Source organism: Silene latifolia, chromosome 11 (genome assembly GCF_048544455.1).
Source record: "Silene latifolia isolate original U9 population chromosome 11, ASM4854445v1, whole genome shotgun sequence".
Taxonomy (NCBI): Eukaryota; Viridiplantae; Streptophyta; class Magnoliopsida; order Caryophyllales; family Caryophyllaceae; genus Silene; species Silene latifolia.
The window spans coordinates 91,390,235-91,412,586 of NC_133536.1; the positions used below are offsets into that span (position 1 = coordinate 91,390,235).

The 22,352-nt window shown below is 38.3% G+C and overlaps 1 long non-coding RNA gene across 1 annotated transcript; it reads right to left on the reverse strand.

Moving 5' to 3' along the window:
* Positions 1–163: 163 nt before the first annotated feature.
* Positions 164–19,604, reverse strand: LOC141611813 (uncharacterized). Its single transcript, XR_012528769.1, has 5 exons — positions 19,150–19,604; positions 17,232–17,339; positions 2,512–6,930; positions 2,305–2,412; positions 164–565 (listed from the first exon to the last, which is right to left on the reverse strand). It is a non-coding gene; the product is annotated as an uncharacterized LOC141611813 (long non-coding RNA).
* Positions 19,605–22,352: the final 2,748 nt, after the last annotated feature.

Here is a 22,352-nt window from a genome sequence, read left to right on the forward strand (position 1 = left end):
ACAACCAATAAAACACCCAATTCCTTATAATTCTAACCCAAAATCGTACCCATTATAGACCCGAGATCCCCCTAAGCTCTAGATAAGGACTACTCACACATGTTTAGCAATGAAAATCCAACAATAAAATGGAACAAAATACAAGCAAGTATGGTAAACATGATAAAGATAAAAACTTTGAATGAAAACAACAAGTAAAAATGTGACACCCTCATTTTTTAACGTTAAACAAACATGTAAATTCTACAGAAAAACTGACAGGATATGTTTGTAATTGGTTCAACAAGACAAAACCTGTAATTTTAAAAACTTTTCTAAACCATTCACAAACATTTCCAAATGGAGAGTGCCAAAACCTGCAAATACTAACAAACTAATTTACATAACATTGCTAAAGTCGCGTGAATAAAGTGATACAAACCAAAGTAAAAGAGGGAGACATATGTCCCTCCAGATAATAAACACAACCATATGTTTAAAGGTTTACTACAAAATATAACCAAACTAAGTCCAAGGTTCTTTTGCTCACTAGCTCGTCCGTGTACCCCATTTAATCATCATCAACCTGTCAATCGCATTTTATACAAACACGAAAGCCACAATTCAGTGGGGAGTAACTTCGAGTCCTCCCAGCCACGAAATGTCATATTTAATGTAACATGTAATGTAACATGTAAACAACATCATAAATAAACTAATTATCGAATATTCTAACATATGAACACTAAACTGACCAAATTAAACTATCATGTGAAACATATAACAAGCAGTAAACCAAACTTTATCAATTGTAACCGGCTTGCATCTCACCTATTACAATTCATAAAATCACCATACAAGAAAGGGCAATATATCAAAGACAGGCATAAGTTCTTAGCACCGTCAATAGTCACTCTGTAACTCGAGTCTATACCACGAGGTAGGGAAGGTAATCGAACCGGTATCTTGGCTCAGAGGTTCTATCAAAACATGGCCAAGACACAACACAACCCTAGTCCTAAATCTGCGCAGACCTAGACATGCGGATACACACCACCGCACCCAAGACCCACAATTTTTTTAAAAACAAAGTGAGTACCCTAAGGAGTCCACCAAAGGGTTGGCTAGTACTTAAGCTGACCACTTACCCTCAAAATAAGTAACGAGGTCATGCCCCAACTTGGATATAAACCCACCAAGTCAGGAACACAAAGGCTATTAAGCAGTGAACATATACTCGTCAAAGACTATAAAGACCTATCTATGACAAACACAACAACCTGCAAGAAGTATTCAATACCAATTCCATTTCAAGCAATATTAACAATATTAAAGGTTTCAGGGAATCTAGGGCCGTTTCTACAATATAAGAACCCATCCAAATCAACCAACAACACATGTGAAATAAAAACATAATAAATGGCCTAAAACAAGAATAAGGCCAATTATCCAATTCACACATTAATTTCATCCAACCGAATTTTTACCGCAACCCTGACCTGCGGCGTGCACGGGTTCAATCGTGACCGACCAATCACACAATTGATCGACATCGATTGATCAAAGGGACTAAGGCTCGGTTTTCGGCATAATCATCCAAACATTACGATTATCGCTATAAAATTCATTTTAAGCCTATTCATTACAATTTCATATTATAACCTATCCTAACATGTGCCAACTACCAATATAAACATAACTTTACCATCAACATTATATTTACTACTAACATTATTCATTTCATAAGACTACCCATATGTTACTTATACTAAATATAACATTAATACACCGAAACGATTTAACAACGCATGAAAAACCGCGAAACAAGCAACGGGCCGACCCGGGCCAAGCACGGGCCTGCCGCGGCCCGTCACGGGCCTGTTTTGCTGCTGTGAACAGTACCACGGGTCTGTGAACAGTACCTTTCTATAATTTTTTTTGATAAAACGACGCCATTTACTCATACGGACTCCGAATTGAGTGATTCAAGTGGCTAAACCACCTAATTTTTCGATGCCGTTCAATCTGTCATATTTTTGGAAACATTGGAAAACTTCTCGGTCCGGTACTGACGCGTTCCAGCCAACACGCGGACTTGTCACAACACATAATTATTCATCCAAATTTGTTCTAAACAATAATATACAAATGGTTAACATAAATTAAACATAATCATACTCATCTTACTCCATTCATTCATTTATCAACAAGATCGTCTCAAACAACAACAAACAACAAATACAACTACTCAAATAACATTCACAAAATCATACAAAAAGCAAAGAATGTGACATTTATTCGTCGAAAGAACTCGAAATATGTTACCTTAAGCTAGAAAAAGGCAAAATAACCCTTGAGAAAACCCTAAAAACAGTAGCTACCCATCATCCTCTACTATATAGGAGTCCCCTATATCATCCTCATAATCTTCACCTATTAAAAACAACAAAAACACAATAATAATTACTAAAACCGAAATTATGCCCAAAATCATCTTAAATCGACATAATGAAAACTGAAATTAAAACATACTAGGATGTAGATCTTGAAGAGAGGATTCCGAAAATATAAATTTTGCGAAAATCGGACTAGAAACGAAGAAGTTATGATGAAATTACGATTGTAAGTTTTTTTTTTTTTTTTTTTTTTTTGTGGATTTCGGTCAAGAGGCAAAAGAAGCCTTAGGAAGAAATAGGAAGGAGGGGGAAGAAGGAGTGCCGTGGAAAAGGGGGAAAAGAGCGAGATATGTGGCGGAATTTCATTAGTCGGTTTTGGCTCGTTTCGACGATAATTAGAACCGTTTGTCAAATGCAAATTCCGACAATGCCAAAGTTCTTAAACACGAGATTACAAGAAGATTGAGTACTCATATGACCCATTTCCAAAATCGTTTGCCCCAATTTTCACAAGAATCGCCATTTTCCCCGATATGCCCTTATTTCGAAATAAAAGGTTTTTACATGGTTTAAACTATTTTTAAACATTTCGAAACTATCAAAATAAATACTTTACTTCAAAATATAATAGAATTATATTTCATTGAATTCTTATTACTTCACATACATTAATATTAAATTCAACTTGGTTAATAAATTACTTCCGCAATATAATAAGGGTCCGAAATTACGGGGTGTTACAATCATCCCTCCTTTTAAGAAGTTTCGTCCTCGAAACTTGCAAGTAGAAAACGAAAATACAATAAGGGCGAACTCAATTTTCCAAAGGCGAAAATCAAAACATTCAAAACAAATTGGAATTTCAAAAGATGATCCTTCAAAAGGGGTTAAGAAAACTTTCAAAAGCACGATGTCCATATCAAGGGAATGAGAGAACTCTTGATGCATGCAAGCGCGCTATCATTCCGAATCAAGGACAAATCAAAATACGAAATCATTCGCCGATAAGTGCGAACTAGTTATCGGCGTCTCCAATAACGAATCCCGACAACGAATCAACGCCAAAACAAAATGAAAGCGAAAGGTCAAATGAAATTGTTATAGAAAAATGGTAAATCATTTTTCAAACTTTACCAGAAGTCAAGTTTTCCAAACATAATACAAATTTTAACAATGAATCGAAAAGTTAACTCACATTGGCCCGAAATTACACAAAACGAAAAATAACTTAGGTATCAAATCGAACACTAAGGTTGAAAGAGAGTGGAAAATCATTTTCAAATGTTATAGAAAGAGGTCAATTTGTAGATTTAACTCCAAATTTAAAATAATGAACCAAAAGTTCACTCAAACAAGATAGAATCTATGCAAGATAGAAAAACAACTCGGGAACGAGAAGTGCAACTCGCGATAGGGAACTCACACCCAACAGACAAGAAGGAGTTGAACTCTTAAAGGTGGAATTTTTGGATGAAGTCAATAAAGATGTCAACGAACAAGACACTTTACTCAAAAGGTCAAATGAGTTCCAAAAAGGCGAACTCAACGGAACAAGCCAGAATAGCAAGAATGACAATTGTCGGAGATCGGAATTAGGAAGATCGGTACATCGAGAAAGGTTCACTCAATTTCCAAACACAGAGTCATCCTACTAGGTCCTCCGAACATCAACATGGCAACAACCAGAGGCCACACTAATCCAAAGAGCCATCTGAACCACTCATCGACAAGTCTACTTATAAGCTAATCCTTGAGACAATCATATCCTCTACAATTATAACTTAACAATTTCCCCATCAAAATGTTCCACCAATATCCTCCACCGAACAAAATCAAAATCCAAAGCCGAAACTAGTAACAATATTATACCCTTACCAAGATTCAATATTCCCAAACGCATTCATGCTTGAAACCAACCCACAAGCAACAAGTTGCGCTATCCAATCCATAATTAGCACTAACTATAAGATAAATGGGTTCATCACACAAATCATCTGATCGGTTTACTCAAAATTCACTATCCTACTTCCCAACAATATTCCAATTCCAATAGAAAGATTCCTCAAAGGATTAAATATAAGGTCCAAACTTACAATAACATTCCACAAACTTAGCTATCAATCCCCAATACCGTAAAGTAAGGCTCAAATGACAAACGAACAATCCCCGAACGAACAATGCCCAAAACAAATCCAAAATAACCATAGAAATACTCCACTAAGGTAAACTAATCCCATTAGTCTCATCATCAAATCGAAACCAAAGTGAGTCTTATACCACCAAATCACGCGAACCTCAAATCGCAAGGAGACTACAACATTGCCATCATAAGAATTCCATCAAAAATCTAGCTCTCATATTACATGGTCAAATACAAACACAAACTCCTACACCAATTCCCGACAAAAACCAAAATACAAAAATCCTCAAATCACATCCCACTAACTCTGTAAACATGGTCAATAAGGTACCAACTATACTAAGTAGATAAGGAGTGATAACGGGATAGAGATACGGTAAAATATTTTCGAAGGGTGCATGAGCATGACAAGTTAGGAAACTAAGGAGTCGGACCGTAAAGATAACGGTTGACAGAAACAAGAGGTACTCGAGTTAAGAAGATTTCTCAGGCAAGAAGAAGATACGTAAACTTCGGCATAAAAAAAAACAGGGTTCAACGAACGCTAAAGAGAAGGAGAGGAGAACAGAAGCGGCATAATGAAAGGGTTACCGCTTAACCAAACACTCCTTAAAGCTTATGATCGCTATGATAAGGTTACATCACTAAGGTGCTCGACAAAGACTCAAAAGTCTACCAAATCATAGGACTAACAAGGACTCCACAATGGTAGGTCTTCCTCAACTCAATCGGTTCCAAGAGCCAAAATCAATTCACCACACAAATTCATTTGTTACCATCCAAGTCCCAAAGTATCTCCTTTACAATTCTCGTCATCGAACTTCACTTGCTATGTCATCCCCAAGTACCATGGCTTGTTTACACTATCATCTCACCACTTCGTACTTCTAGTCTCCGATACCATAAATTAGAATCGCATCTTTGAACTCACGAACTACATCGAACAACTTCTCACCAAAATTCCCAAATTCAGATATGATTAATAAGGTCAACCACGTGTTCTCAAATTTCAAAAGGTCAACAAGGGCTACTCTATACTAGATTTGGTCAACTCAAAAGGTTTAACAAACTAACTAATTCCAAAGTACGATACCAATCCATTAAGCAACGTCAATGTCCTATTGTATTCCTTTCAAGGCCTACAAAGATTGGGGCTAACTATCATTCCTTTAATTCTCCACAAGAAACATCGAGACTCTCAAATGAAGTAGCTTAGGTTCATTCCAACTTATGTGCTAAGGTAGTACCCATGCTCAATCACCTATAACAAACAAGCTCTCAATAGACATTAATCCCAAGGTGTTTCTCAACTCACTAGGCTCTCACATCAAGCACAACTAACAAGACTAACCAAAGGATCCCAAGTTATCTTCTCATATACAACTCAAACCTTAAACAATCAATTTCTCAACCCGTTCACGCCCTCCAATGATACATTCACTCACCCCAAGGTACGAGGCTCAGTCAAAAACATTCTCTCAAAACCGAGTTCTCTTGAACAAGGGGACTATCCCACGGAATAAATGGAAGGTGTCCACAAGGACTCTTATTATAAGAAGAAAACGAACCAAGGATGAATCGGGAGAAAGAATAGAAGAGTAGTTACCAAGGCGAGAGAAGAGGAATTAGAAAGACGAATAGACAACGAGATTGAAAGATTAAGGTAAGATACACTGAACACGAAAAGAAATATCGAGAAAGTGGAAGCATCCTCCATTTGGCATAACCAATCTTCAACATTCGGCAACGGCCACTCAATCTTGGTCACCAACGAGTAAGATCACGGTCATAGCTTCAACGACACGAAAATTAATAACTAACAATTAACAAACCTAGCTTGTAGGATTGCATTATCTACGTTTCTTGGAGGGGCCATCTTGCAAAAGAGAACATTGGTTAGCACCTAACAAATAGCAATCACAAAGAGACTACAACATAAGGTCCTAAGTCTACCCATCCTACCCATCTCTCGAGTTTATTATTTGAAGGTCAAGTTATTTATATTGGGGTGCACAAACGTGCGTCGGGAGCAAATATGCTCTGATACCAACTGTGACACCCTCATTTTTTAGCGTTAAACAAACATGTAAATTCTACAGAAAAACTGACAGGATATGTTTGTAATTGGTTCAACAAGACAAAACCTGTAATTTTAAAAACTTTTCTAAACCATTCACAAACATTTCCAAATGGAGAGTGCCAAAACCTGCAAATACTAACAAACTAATTTACATAACATTGCTAAAGTCGCGTGAATAAAGTGATACAAACCAAAGTAAAAGAGGGAGACATATGTCCCTCCAGATTATAAACACAACCATATGTTTAAAGGTTTACTACAAAATATAACCAAACTAAGTCCAAGGTTCTTTTGCTCACTAGCTCGTCCGTGTACCCCATTTAATCATCATCAACCTGTCAATCGCATTTTATACAAACACGAAAGCCACAATTCAGTGGGGAGTAACTTCGAGTCCTCCCAGCCACGAAATGTCATATTTAATGTAACATGTAATGTAACATGTAAACAACATCATAAATAAACTAATTATCGAATATTCTAACATATGAACACTAAACTGACCAAATTAAACTATCATGTGAAACATATAACAAGCAGTAAACCAAACTTTATCAATTGTAACCGGCTTGCATCTCACCTATTACAATTCATAAAATCACCATACAAGAAAGGGCAATATATCAAAGACAGGCATAAGTTCTTAGCACCGTCAATAGTCACTCTGTAACTCGAGTCTATACCACGGGGTAGGGAAGGTAATCGAACCGGTATCTTGGCTCAGAGGTTCTATCAAAACATGGCCAAGACACAACACAACCCTAGTCCTAAATCTGCGCAGACCTAGACATGCGGATACACACCACCGCACCCAAGACCCACAATTTTTTTAAAAACAAAGTGAGTACCCTAAGGTGTAATACCCCGTATTTTATATAATATAATTAATTAAACGGATATTGTTATGTATAATTATTATATGTTATTTTACTAATTATGTCGGGATAATAGTTGAGTCGAGTTAATTGTTTAGTCGTGTTGATATCGTAGGATCGAGTATTTGTAAGCTTGTCGAGACGGGCTTAATTATATGAAGTCACGTTAATTAATTCGTTTACCAACCACGCGGACTCATGGCACTTACCCATTTACCCAAGAACATTTACCCATGACCCATTTACCTTTTTAACCTAAGTTACCCTAACTCTAGAAAACCCTACTCCCTCACCCGCCACCCTCATTTCAGCGGCACCTTTCCCAACCAACACGCAAATCGAGAGAGAGAAGGTGAGTGTGGGTGATTGACGGAGCAGCAAGGAAGGCCTTAGAGTGGTTGTCGACGTCCGTGAGCGGCCCTGGTGGCAGTTGTGGCGGTAAGAAAGGTATGAGTACACCCTTCCCCTTTGTTTTTGTTTTTCTGTCGAGTGGTTGGTGGCGGTTGTGTGTCTCAGGGAGGGGATAAGGGTGGTTGGTGACGGGGTAGTGGTAATGGGTGATTGGAGTCGTCCCTATTGGTGGTGGTTAGGTGGGTTTTAGGCGGTGGAATAGGCGGCAGGAGGTGTTGTCGACAGGGGTGGTCAAACGGGTTTGGGTATAGGTTTCAGGCGAGTTTAGAGGGGTAGCTTTGGGGTGGTGCCACCGTCGACTAGGGGGGGTCGACAAGGTGGTGCTAGGTTGTCTGTGTTCGTGGCCGACGGCGAGCAAGGGCGTGGTGGTTGTCGGGGTATGGTTGTTGGTTGCGGTGGTGGTAAAAAGGAAAACAGTGGGTGTTGGTGATGATGCGCGGTGAACCAGGCCAAATGCCAGCCCTGGTTCGACTCGCGCATGGCAATCGACCAGGCTGGTGGTGGTTCTTGGTGGTGGGGACGAAGTGGGGGTCGAGTCTGGTGGTGGTTGTCGTGGTGGCTAGGTGGTGCGTGAGGGGTGTGTGAGTGTGCGAAGGGACGGGTGCGTGAGGGGTTATTCGAGTTGTTTTTGAAACGGGTTTTCATAGTTAATCGTTATAATTCGTTAATGGGTCGTATGTTTAACTAATTAATTTAATTCCGAGTTATTTAATTAATAAAAGACGGGTTTAAGTCGGGTTGTTGAATTGTTTTATGTTTGAGTCGGGTTTTCTTAAAATGTTTAATTCGTTCAATATTTTATCTATCATAGTAGTTATTTAAATTAATTCCCGAGTCGGTTAAATAATTCAAGTCGGGTTTTGAGTCGGGACTGATTAAAGTGGAAAGTTACTATTTCGGGAAAGTTTCCATTTTGGGAAATTCTATATTTAGTAGTTAGTTATAATAAATATTACAATTGTTTTAGGTGACGGATTCGTGAAGGATCGATAATCAAATTTATTGCTTTATTTCTGGACTGCTTAACTGCTTAATTGGATTTGCTGGCACTTTGAGGTAGGGAAATACACTTACTCTATTAACGTTGTTGAATTGTGTTGACTTGATTCCTGGTTGTTGATTTACGTTACCATTTATATTCGGAAATGTGATCGACTGATTTGACCGTATTGAGTATGATATCACAACATCGGGTAACTGGCATGACTTTATGATTTATCAGTTCAGTGATTTATATACATATTGCATTGCATTAATTACTGTTGAGCATTTCATATGCATTGGAGTTGGAGGAGGATGTGGTGGTGACGATGTGGAGATACGATGTGATGTTGTGATAAGGCCCAGGCGGGTTCTGCAGGACTTGCCCTGGTGTCCTCACTGTTGGTTTGCGGATCGACTTTGGTCGATATTTATAGTCTCTGGGATCGGTATGGTGGGCGTTCCGGGGTATGGGATGTGTGTGATGAGTTGAGATGGAGATGGAGGTGACGGAGTATCATGCATATCATATTTTATTGTTTTATTGTTTTCCCTACTCAACCTCGTGGTTGACCCTGTGTATTCGTGAACACCTGTGATGAACCGTTTTATGGGGAGCAGACTTGACAGGTTTAAGAGATAGGACGGGAGAGCTGGATGGGCGTGAGACATTGGATCGACGACTTAGTATTAGATCATCATCTAGAAGACTTCACTTTTGTTTATGTCAGTTCTTGTAATTTAATTTGAAAAGAGAATTTGTAATAATTAAAGTTAAAATATTATATAAATTGCCTTGGAGTTTAATTTGTTATTCACTACCTCGGGAAACCGAGATGGTAACAGTCCGTTTTATTAGGGAATGTCTTGCTAAAGGCTCCTTCATAAATCGGGGTGTTACAAAGTGGTATCAGAGCGAACGATCCTCAGGCCTAAACCAATGAACCTAATGAACGTAGGATGTGTCTAAATAAAATGAACCCCTGGGAATAAACTGCTAGGAGCTCACAGTGCGGTTAAGAAGGCGCCCTTAATGCGTGCTCTTTTGCCCTCTCAGTTTTGAACCAGGCAACCCAAGAGAAAACGAGTGAATGGGGTAGTTAGAAGGAAAACCTTGGATATAAGCGAGTTGATGTATACCTTGAGACCTAGTCTTTGAAATTATGACATTTATCGGATGGATAATCAATGAAGCGTTGGATTGTGGTAATCGTGAGCGTGAGAATAATTGCGAATTTATGATATTTATCTGGATGGATGTGAATGACGTGTTGATAGTGCTATTATGTCTGGTAATATGTGGTTATGTGATCCCCAAAGCCATGCTAGTATAGTATCGTGATAGTAATGAGAGACACCATTGGATTGCTTGTTTCTAGTCGTAGCAATCGTGATTAGATGTAAGGGGTAGGTCGGGAGGCGAAGGGACTTCTATGGGATAGATGTTTACGTAAATACAAAAGTGTGAGATTTAAGTTAGGATGAGTTAGCATCGATAGTATGGTTGTAAGAGCTTGGAACATGGAAAATGAATGATTTAGTGTTGAGATCCGTTTTGTTTGATTTTACTCTGTAATTGATCTTGCTGTCATTTCCTTCCTGTTAATTTTCTACAGATGAAAATTTTATGAGAAATAGCCTCGTGAGTTAGTGTTCTTTTGGCGTTGGTTTCATGCTTATAGGGTATACGGATTAAGAGTAATAATTGTTTTAGTGGGCTGTGGTCGGGAAGTTCCTGTGCAGTGATGTTTTGACCAACGTTTTTGTAAAAATCCTCATTTAAATTGTGTAAATGATTTTTGCGTAATTCCAACTCCATTGACTAGAGGTTTCGCACACGTTTTCAAATTGATAAGCCACGCAAATTCTTGATGTCTCTATATTAAATGGTAAGCTTTGCAAACTGACCCAAGTTTCGGACCAATTGCTGTCACATACTTGTTTGGACCAACTGAGTTGTAAAATTCTTTAAAAAATTGAATTCTTGAACTTTCGACCTCATTCTTTTTATCACAAATTATTAACTCTCTGTATGTTATGAAAAGTAATCTAACTCAAGTATTCGTTGGACGGTTATTTAATTGTGATTTTTGAAAGTTACAACGTGAATCATGACTTGTAAAATGTGCGTTCTATGCTAAGTTTCACTTTGAGTTGTTTGATTAATTCATGAGCCTTAGTAAGGTGAAATTATAATGTTTTATATGATGATAGTAGCACGCATGTTCAGTAGTCATATATCTTAACAAGTGATAAAATTTAAAACTTAGTTGATAACATTGTTGGCATGATAGCATGAGTAAAATTGGATGGCTTAATTTGATTCTTAATCGAGGGTGAAATGTTTATACGAGTCCAATTGTTTGCATACTTTGTATACATTTGGCATGATGTAATGTCTCTGGGTGTGCATCTTATTCGTATAGTGGTCGGGTATACATAAACATAAAACCATATTATCATATCTTGGTAAATTGGTGGCGTTAAATGTCCTAATGTACTCGCATGAATATTTACAATAATGATGTTAAATATTTTACACAGGAACGGTAGTAATGGTTATGTCTAAATGTTCCCACATGTAGGATGTCATCTGGGTCCTAAGGTCCTTTATGTGAGTCTGTGTGCCTATAGTTATCCTTATTGCCTTCATTGTATTAAATTATTTCAGTCGAACCTAAAACCTATAACATGATAATAAACAGTGTTGTTATTTTTGTTATTGAATATGTTCGTTATTACAATGTCGTAAAGCACTAAAGTGATTCTTGCAAATGCGTGGGTGTGATATAAAGGAAAACTGTTTGATATAACACGACAATTGGCATATTTATATTCTTGTGTCGTTACTATCAATTATATTAACATGAAGATTGTTATGATAACTATGTTGACAATTATAATAGGATAACCCTTTGATGATTCATATGATATGCATTGGTTTAAATGATAGTAGTTATAGTTACATTTAATTGAGTCTACTGGTTGCCTAAGTATTTAAGTCGTGCAAATCAGTGAAGTTTCCAAGTTGCTAATCTTTTACTATAGCTAGAATTCTACAAAGTATACGATGGTGAATGTATGTGAAACTATTTATGCGAAATCGGTTGTTTTTTTGAAAATGAGTGGTACTAAGTTTTGGACACAATTGAACGATATGGTTGCTATGATGTCAAACACATGTGTGATATGGAAGTAGTGTTGCGTTGGCATGGATCATATGTTGTTACTTTTATTAGCGAATATGTTTCAGAATTTATATCAAACAAGTTGGCCAATTCGTGTTGTATGTCTGATGAGTAAAAAGGTTTTGATTGCGTGTTGTGTTTCTATGGTTTCGAGGTGTTTAAGTAATGCTCATGTACCACATATTTTAATACTCCTGGTGATTTATTAGTAGCAGATTGTTCAATTATTCGGAATTGGTAACGGTTTTGACTTGGGAGTGGAGTTTGGTGGGGTCAATGTAGATTGTATGCTGGTTTACGTGTATTCTTGCAGTTGATATTTCTTAAATGATTGTTCTCTGGTAGATAATGCGAATTGTGATGATCTTGAGTTGACCAAAACCTTGGTATTACAACAGATTACCACGAAAACTTGTTATATATCTTTCGCACACTTAAACCTCGAGGATGAATCCCTTGTCTTAACACCCTTGTGTCTAAATTTGTTAACCTTCCATTTTGTAGGATGGATCCCTACAATGTACACCCGCAAGACTGTTACATGTCACTTGATGCTGACTTTAATGAGCATTGTGAGAGACTTTGCACTGCCATGGACATGTATGGCCATAATGGGCACCCTGAGTATTTAACTAATACTCAGTTAAGAGCGTATACCCTTATCGATTCTATTCCCGACTACGGCATACTAAAGGACAAAGCAAACGATTTTATATGAGAGAGTTGACCACCCATTGCATGAGGCTATTCCGTGACCCCAATTACTGCGGCGGGGCCAAATACCCGCCCGAGCATACCTTTGACTTCATAGCGAAAGCGACTGAGACACGAATTTTACGCTAATGTACACGATGCCGAAAGTACGTGAACCACCCATGCCAGACTTCGGGGAAGAGGTGAACCAGAAAAGGGAATGACATAGAAGTCACCAGAAACAGAGGAAGCGCGACCAAAGGACCGTTAGGTTAGGGCTAGTAACACCATGATCGGTCTGTTGTGAAACCGTGTAAACCTTTGGTTCCTTCTTGTTGTTCTTTTAGTTCGATGTTGTGTTTTAAGTCAAGCATGAACTAAGTAATAAGTGATACTTGTTGACAATCGATTAATTTCATAATAAAACCTTGTTTCCAACTTTAATGTTCTTTGCGCAATCTTTTGGTCATGTGTTCTTTTCGATTACATGTTGTTGTCGATGTGTTTTGTTACATTGGAATATGAAAGTTGAGAAGAGGTTACGAGGACGTAACCATGTTTTTAGTTGGGTAGGATTGTAAAATCTTAAGGTTTATGTCCCACTTGTGTATAGATTGTGGTGTTGATCAAATTGTAGATCGTAGTTTGTTCAAGTGGTGTTTTGATGTTTCGTTGCGTGGTACCCATACAAATGAGTTCTCTATGTTGTGTAATTAAACTGCTGCTGTTATGGCGCTCCGATAGTTGCACGAGTTCATGAGTGGTGATAGATTTGCATGAAGTAAGTTCCGGGACGTAACTTTCTTTTTAGGAGGGTAGAATGTAACATACCGTTTCACCCGCTTAAGTTCATGGGTTCTGGTACTAGGAAATCTGTGTTGGTAACCACGGTGGTTCTTGGAGGTTCGGTGGATGAGCGAACTTCGGGACGAAGTTCATTTTAAGGGGGGAAGACTGTAATACCCCGTATTTTATATAATATAATTAATTAAACGGATATTGTTATGTATAATTATTATATGTTATTTTACTAATTATGTCGGGATAATAGTTGAGTCGAGTTAATTGTTTAGTCGTGTTGATATCGTAGGATCGAGTATTTGTAAGCTTGTCGAGACGGGCTTAATTATATGAAGTCACGTTAATTAATTCGTTTACCAACCACGCGGACTCATGGCACTTACCCATTTACCCAAGAACATTTACCCATGACCCATTTACCTTTTTAACCTAAGTTACCCTAACTCTAGAAAACCCTACTCCCTCACCCGCCACCCTCATTTCAGCGGCACCTTTCCCAACCAACACGCAAATCGAGAGAGAGAAGGTGAGTGTGGGTGATTGACGGAGCAGCAAGGAAGGCCTTAGAGTGGTTGTCGACGTCCGTGAGCGGCCCTGGTGGCAGTTGTGGCGGTAAGAAAGGTATGAGTACACCCTTCCCCTTTGTTTTTGTTTTTCTGTCGAGTGGTTGGTGGCGGTTGTGTGTCTCAGGGAGGGGATAAGGGTGGTTGGTGACGGGGTAGTGGTAATGGGTGATTGGAGTCGTCCCTATTGGTGGTGGTTAGGTGGGTTTTAGGCGGTGGAATAGGCGGCAGGAGGTGTTGTCGACAGGGGTGGTCAAACGGGTTTGGGTATAGGTTTCAGGCGAGTTTAGAGGGGTAGCTTTGGGGTGGTGCCACCGTCGACTAGGGGGAGGTCGACAAGGTGGTGCTAGGTTGTCTGTGTTCGTGGGCTGACGGCGAGCAAGGGCGTGGTGGTTGTCAGGGGTATGGTTGTTGGTTGCGGTGGTGGTAAAAAGGAAAACAGTGGGTGTTGGTGATGATGCGCGGTGAACCAGGCCAAATGCCAGCCCTGGTTCGACTCGCCGGCGGCAGTCGACCAGGCTGGTGGTGGTTGCTGGTGGTGGGGACGTGGGGTCAGGTCTGGTGGTTGTCGTGGTGGCTAGGTGGTGCGTGAGGGGTGTGTGAGTGTGCGAAGGGACGGGGTGCGTGAGGGGTTATTCGAGTTGTTTTTGAAACGGGTTTTCATAGTTAATCGTTATAATTCGTTAATGGGTCGTATGTTTAACTAATTAATTTAATTCCGAGTTATTTAATTAATAAAAGACGGGTTTAAGTCGGGTTGTTGAATTGTTTTATGTTTGAGTCGGGTTTTCTTAAAATGTTTAATTCGTTCAATATTTTATCTATCATAGTAGTTATTTAAATTAATTCTAGTCGGTTAAATAATTCAAGTCGGGTTTTGAGTCGGGACTGATTAAAGTGGAAAGTTACTATTTCGGGAAAGTTTCCATTTTGGGAAATTCTATATTTAGTAGTTAGTTATAATAAATATTACAATTGTTTTAGGTGACGGATTCGTGAAGGATCGATAATCAAATTTATTGCTTTATTTCGGACCGCTTAATCGCTAATTGGATTTTTGGCACTTTGAGGTAGGGAAATACACTTACTCTATTAACGTTGTTGAATTGTGTTGACTTGATTCCTGGTTGTTGATTTACGTTACCATTTATATTCGGAAATGTGATCGACTGATTTGACCGTATTGAGTATGATATCACAACATCGGGTAACTGGCATGACTTTATGATTTATCAGTTCAGTGATTTATATACATATTGCATTGCATTAATTACTGTTGAGCATTTCATATGCATTGGAGTTGGAGGAGGATGTGGTGGTGACGATGTGGAGATACGATGTGATGTTGTGATAAGGCCCGGGCGGGTTCTCGGCAGACTTGCCCCGGTGTCCTGGTGTTGAGTGGCGGATCGACTTGGTCGATATTTATAGTCTCAAGGGGATCGGTATGGTGGGCGTTCGGGGTATGGGATGTGTGTGATGAGTTGAGATGGAGATGGAGGTGACGGAGTATCATGCATATCATATTTTATTGTTTTATTGTTTTCCTACTCAACCTCGTGGTTGACCCTGTGTATTCGTGAACACCTGTGATGAACCGTTTTATGGGGAGCAGACTTTGACGGGTTTAAGAGATAGGACGGGAGTGGATGGGCGTGAGACATTGGATCAGACGACTTAGTATTAGATCATCATCTAGAAGACTTCACTTTTGTTTATGTCAGTTCTTGTAATTTAATTTGAAAAGAGAATTTGTAATAATTAAAGTTAAAATATTATATAAATTGCCTTGGAGTTTAATTTGTTATTCACTACCTCGGGAAACCGAGATGGTAACAGTCCGTTTTATTAGGGAATGTCTTGCTAAAGGCTCCTTCATAAATCGGGGTGTTACATAAGGAGTCCACCAAAGGGTTGGCTAGTACTTAAGCTGACCACTTACGCTCAAAATAAGTAACGAGGTCATGCCCCAACTTGGATATAAACCCACCAAGTCAGGAACACAAAGGCTATTAAGCAGTGAACATATACTCATCAAAGACTATAAAGACCTATCTATGACAAACACAACAACCTGCAAGAAGTATTCAATACCAATTCCATTTCAAGCAATATTAACAATATTAAAGGTTTCAGGGAATCTAGGGCCGTTTCTACAATATAAGAACCCATCCAAATCAACCAACAACACATGTGAAATAAAAACATAATAAATGGCCTAAAACAAGAATAAGGCCAATTATCCAATTCACACATTAATTTCATCCAACCGAATTTTTACCCGCAACCCCAGCCCTGCGACAGGTACGGGTTCAATCGTGCCGACCAATCACACAATTGATCGACATCGATTGATCAAAGGGACTAAGGCTCAGTTTTCGGCATAATCATCCAAACATTACAATTATCGCTATAAAATTCATTTTAAGCCTATTCATTACAATTTCATATTATAACCTATCCTAACATGTGCCAACTACCAATATAAACATAACTTTACCATCAACATTATATTTACTACTAACATTATTCATTTCATAAGACTACCCATATGTTACTTATACTAAATATAACATTAATACGCCCGAAACGACGAACAACGCATGAAAAACCGCGAAACAAAGCAACGGGCCGACCGGGCCAAGCATCGGGCCTGCGCGACCCGTCCGCCACGGGCCTGTTTTGCTGCTGTGAACAGTACCACGGGTCTGTGAACAGTACCTTTCTATAAATTTTTTTGATAAAACGACGCCATTTACTCATACGGACTCCGAATTGAGTGATTCAAGTGGCTAAACCACCTAATTTTTCGATGCCGTTCAATCTGTCATTATTTTGGAAACATTGGAAAACGTCTCGGTCCGGTACTGACGCGTTCCAGCCAACACGCGGACTTGTCACAACACATAATTATTCATCCAAATTTGTTCTAAACAATAATATACAAATGGTTAACATAAATTAAACATAATCATACTCATCTTACTCCATTCATTCATTTATCAACAAGATCGTCTCAAACAACAACAAACAACAAATACAACTACTCAAATAACATTCACAAAATCATACAAAAAGCAAAGAATGTGACATTTATTCGTCGAAAGAACTCGAAATATGTTACCTTAAGCTAGAAAAAGGCAAAATAACCCTTGATAAAACCCTAAAAACAGTAGCTACCCATCATCCTCTACTATATAGGAGTCCCCTATATCATCCTCATAATCTTCACCTATTAAAAACAACAAAAACACAATAATAATTACTAAAACCGAAATTATGCCCAAAATCATCTTAAATCGACATAATGAAAACTGAAATTAAAACATACTAGGATGTAGATCTTGAAGAGAGGATTCCGAAAATATAAATTTTGCGAAAATCGGACTAGAAACGAAGAAGTTATGATGAAATTACGATTGTAAGTTTTTTTTTTTTTTTTTTTTTTTTTTTTTTTTCGGTCAAGAGGCAAAAGAAACCTTAGGAAGAAATAGGAAGGAGGGGGAAGAAGGAGTGCCGTGGAAAAGGGGGAAAAGAGCGGGATATGTGGCGGAATTTCATTAGTCGATTTTGGCTCGTTTCGACGATAATTAGAACCGTTTGTCAAATGCAAATTCCGACAATGCCAAAGTTCTTAAACACGAGATTACAAGAAGATTGAATACTCATATGACCCATTTCCAAAATCGTTTGCCCCAATTTTCACAAGAATCGCCATTTTCCCCGATATGCCCTTATTTCGAAATAAAAGGTTTTTACATGGTTTAAACTATTTTTAAACATTTCGAAACTATCAAAATAAATACTTTAATTCAAAATATAATAGAATTATATTTCATTGAATTCTCATTACTTCACATACATTAATATTAAATTCAACTTGGTTAATAAATTACTTCCGCAATATAATAAGGGTCCGAAATTACGGGGTGTTACAAAAAAACAATAAATGTAAACTAATGAAGTAATTGTAAATAAAAGATATGCGGGTAGAGGTCGTCGTACCCGATCAAACAATTTAACTCAACTAGTAAGGGTAGTCGAGGTCGAACCACAGGGAGATCAAGTTTGAGTATTAGTTTTGTCTTAGATTATAAGTTAGCTACGTGAATCATGAAATTGATTAATATTAAACTAAATAACTAAACTAAATTAACTAAGACTACTAAATTAAACTAAGAAAGCAAGTAATATAAATAAAAAAGGTCTAACAATAAAGGAAAGCCTAGGGTTCGATCTCACCTCCGACATGTTCATTTACTACCATAATCCCGTTAATTGGTCATTGGGGTGATGTGTAAAGTGGAAAACGCCTCTAATTCGCCTACTAACTCCCTCTCGGGCTCATAATAGGACACTAGCTATCCCAACTAACCCCCCTCTCGGGTTCGAAAGTCGGTATCCCAAGTTTAATACCCAACTACCCGAAAACACATGTAATTCTCAAGGTAGCCTAGTATTGACTAAGGTCATTAAGCCCACGTCGGTTTCCGGGTCATCCCTCCTCTTCTCTCGAAGGTTGATTTCAAACACAAGATTAGGAGTGCCCTCCCTTGGTTCTCCCTCTCGGTCTCAACCGAAGTCGACAATTAAACTTAAATATGGTAACCCGATTCCCAACCTAATCGGCTCTCGCCAATGGACAAGGGTCAAAAGTCAATACTTACCACAAATAAGCCCATAAGACAAATCAAGTCCCCTAGTCAACCTTTACTACACCCCAACAACTAATTAAAATGGAATTAATCAAGTAACTTACACATGTCGGGGTTAAATCGAATCCTAGTAAAAATTCTACTCACTAAACATACTTAAACTAGCACAAGACACATCTATAATTACTCTAGACATAAGATTAAAGATAAATTAATAAAAAAGATTCCAACTTTAAGCAAATCTAATGACCATATGATTAAACTAACACTAAATATGACAAGAGGATTAAAGACCAAAACTTTAATTAATTTAAGAAAGCTAAACTAATTAAAAACATTAAATTAATTTAAATAACAATAAATAAAAAGAAGGAGAGAAAATAATACCAACTTGAATTAAGGAGGAAATGAGAAAATCATCCATACAATACTAAATCTAAACCAAGAAAAATAAATAAAGATCGGATCTTTAATGTTGAAGAATAAGATCTTAAATTACTCTACTCCTACTCTCTATTTCTCTACTGCCCTCTCGTTTCTTGTTCTCTGCTTGCGCCCCTCTGTCGAGAACCAAGACCAAATGACGGCTGCCCAGTTACAGAACCCCCAATTGAAGAGCTTCCTCCTTTTTGTCCTATTTCTATCTACTCTATTTTATGTTCCGTCTAATAATTCAAAAATGCCACAAAGTGTCCAAATGGACCAATGATAGCCCACTACTCGTGAATGGCCGCCCAAAAGGCATATTGCTACTTGGGGTCACGTGATTCCAACTTAGCCAATGTGAGATGATATTGCACATATTTCGCGCGGGTTCGAGTCCTGATAACGGCCCGACTGAAAATTATACATGCTCGATTAGTCATCTCGCCAACCACTCTTCTCAATTTTCTTGTCTTTTCATCATATTATATCCAAACCGGTACCTATAAAATCAAACAAGCAAAAAGCGGTACCGAAATCCCAACAAAGAATAAGATTGACATTTATTAACATAAACAACTAATATTCTACTTTATTCCAAATTAAGTGAATAATGTTATAATCGGGTCACTAATTTGACAAAATAAGAGATAAAATGTGAGGTAAAAAACGAGTAAAATTAAGTGTTATCAATACTAACCTCGGGCAACCGAGATGGTGACGGTCTCTCATGCTAGGGTGGTCCTGGTAAGGCACCTTGATATGTGGGGGTGTCACAAAGTGGTATCAGAGCGACGATTCTGGCACCTAAAACTAATGAACCCAATGAACTTATAGTGTCTAAATAAAATGAACCCAGGGAGAGATGTTTGGAGCTACCGCAAAGACTTGGGAGACGTCCCGAAGTCGCATTGAGGCCCTTACGATCTCAAGCCGGTCACAAGGGGGGACTCTTAAGAACTGTTGTATGTTGAGTCATGTGTGTGTGATACCTATAACTTGCATCTTGTGAAGTTGTTGGATGAATGGTGAAAGTGTTGGAACATGGTAAAATATGAAAGGTGAATTGTGAATTCGTATACGATAGATCTTGAGCATGAAATATGTTGAGCATGTTACCTGTTTAATACGTGGCTTTCAAAAGGGTAGTGGTACATGTGTATATGATCATGATTAATGCGTGTCCTAAATATGATGTTTTACACCCCATTTTACACGCATTTCAGAGCTCATTTGTGTAGTTTATGCTACTATTTGCCCCATTTCGTTTACTTTCGTATTTTTATGTAATATTGCAGATTTATGCGGAAATGAGTAGAAATTGAGCTAAATCCGTCCCCGAGTATCTTGCATTGCATTTGACGTGAAGTATTTACTCAAGGAACGAGCTTGGTGCGCATTTCGAGGCCCGAAAGACAAATCCACGAGAAGTTAGAAGTCAAGTATCAGCTACTTTAGTCGATCGACCGCTGCCCTTAGTCGATCGACCAACCCACGAGTTCCGTAGCTCTTTGTTCAGCGAAGAGCGATCGATTGATCGCCTTGCATGGTCGATCGACCAAGCCGCTAATTCTGACGTGAATAAGAAGATCGAGAATTAAGAAGCCCATTGTACATTAGGTTTTGGAATAAGAACTACGTTGTATTCCTATATAACGTAGCTTTAGAATTCAGAATAATCATTCAGTTTCTAATCAAGCTTTTTATCAGAAAACTTGAGGGAAATAATTAGGTTTTAGATTCAAGTTTACATTCATTCAATTATTGCTTTACTTTTGTTCGTACTTTCGGTTTCCTCCTAATCCATTCGGTATTCTTCTCGCTTCTTATTTATTTATTTTATTGCTTTATTGTCATTCATAGTATAGAATTGCTAGATTAGTCTTCCGAAGCCGAATTTATCGTTTTATGTTATTTGTTTGTTTACTTATTTCAAGCATGAATTCAGTGGTTTCATTCCTCGATTTTATTGTTGTTTTCGTCATAGTTATGAGTAGCTAAACCCCCTGTGTTGTGATGTAGGGAATCTGTAGGAGTAGGCGGCATTAGAATAGTAGACCCTAATTCGCGCCATGGTCGATCGACTGGGTTCCCTGGTCGATCGACTGGCCACGCTGAGATTGCTTCGTTTTAATTAATTAAATTTCTATGTTTGACGAATCGAGTGCACGCGACTAGTTGAATGTCTAGGATTTGACCGACCCAATAAAGACCGAAAGGTAGGGAAGGAGGATAGCCTACCTAATTAAGATGACTAGATTAATGAGATCGAGAGATAAGTTAATTTAGCCTTTTGAGTCACTTTTCAGGACGAAAGTTAGTATTAGTGATATTAGGGACCTGTAGCGAGATCGAAAGATGCTACCTGTGAGAGTGGACCGAGAGGACCTCTTATTTTCCCATCTCACCTGTTTGTTTTAGACCTACCTAGTATGCTGCCACCGAAACTGTAGTGAACCGACCATCTTATCACCCTTTTAATATCTGTTTTCATCTATTAGCTTAGTTTATCTTTCTTTTATTGCCTTTAGCTTTAGACCAAATCAAATCAAACCCCCACATTTGTTACCTTGGACTTAAAATTAGACAACTAATAATTGCATCGCCTCCCTGTGGTTCGACCCTGTTACCACTAGCTTATGTTAGTTTTAATAGGTATTATAAATTTTATCTTTGGTGCACACAATGACGGGCATCAAATTTTGGCGCCGTTGCCGGGGAGGCAATTGTTTAAAATTATTAGTTGTTTTATTTTTAGTCTTTCTCTTAGTTTAAGGGACATCTGTTCCTTAAACTATTCTTATATTCTATTTGTAGTTTCTTCTTATGCGCAGGTCACAGGGTGGTGAATTACTACCGTTCAATCCCGAGATTGAGAAGACTTTGCGTGAGTTGAGACGATCATCTAGAGTATTACCGACAGAGGAAGAGCTGAGTACTCTGTCTAGTTACAATGAGAACGAGCTATTTGAGGAGGATCCACATTCATCTCCTGTTTCCACTTCTTCAGCTGAGACCGTCACATCTCCAGATTTTCCAGTCATGGCTGAAGAAGCAAGTATAGCCAGTCACTCGGAGCCGACAGCTGCGAATCTTTATAAAGGATTCGCATTACCAGGGGAAAACAGAAAATTCGAGCCGAAGCCTTCTTACATTAACTTGGTTGA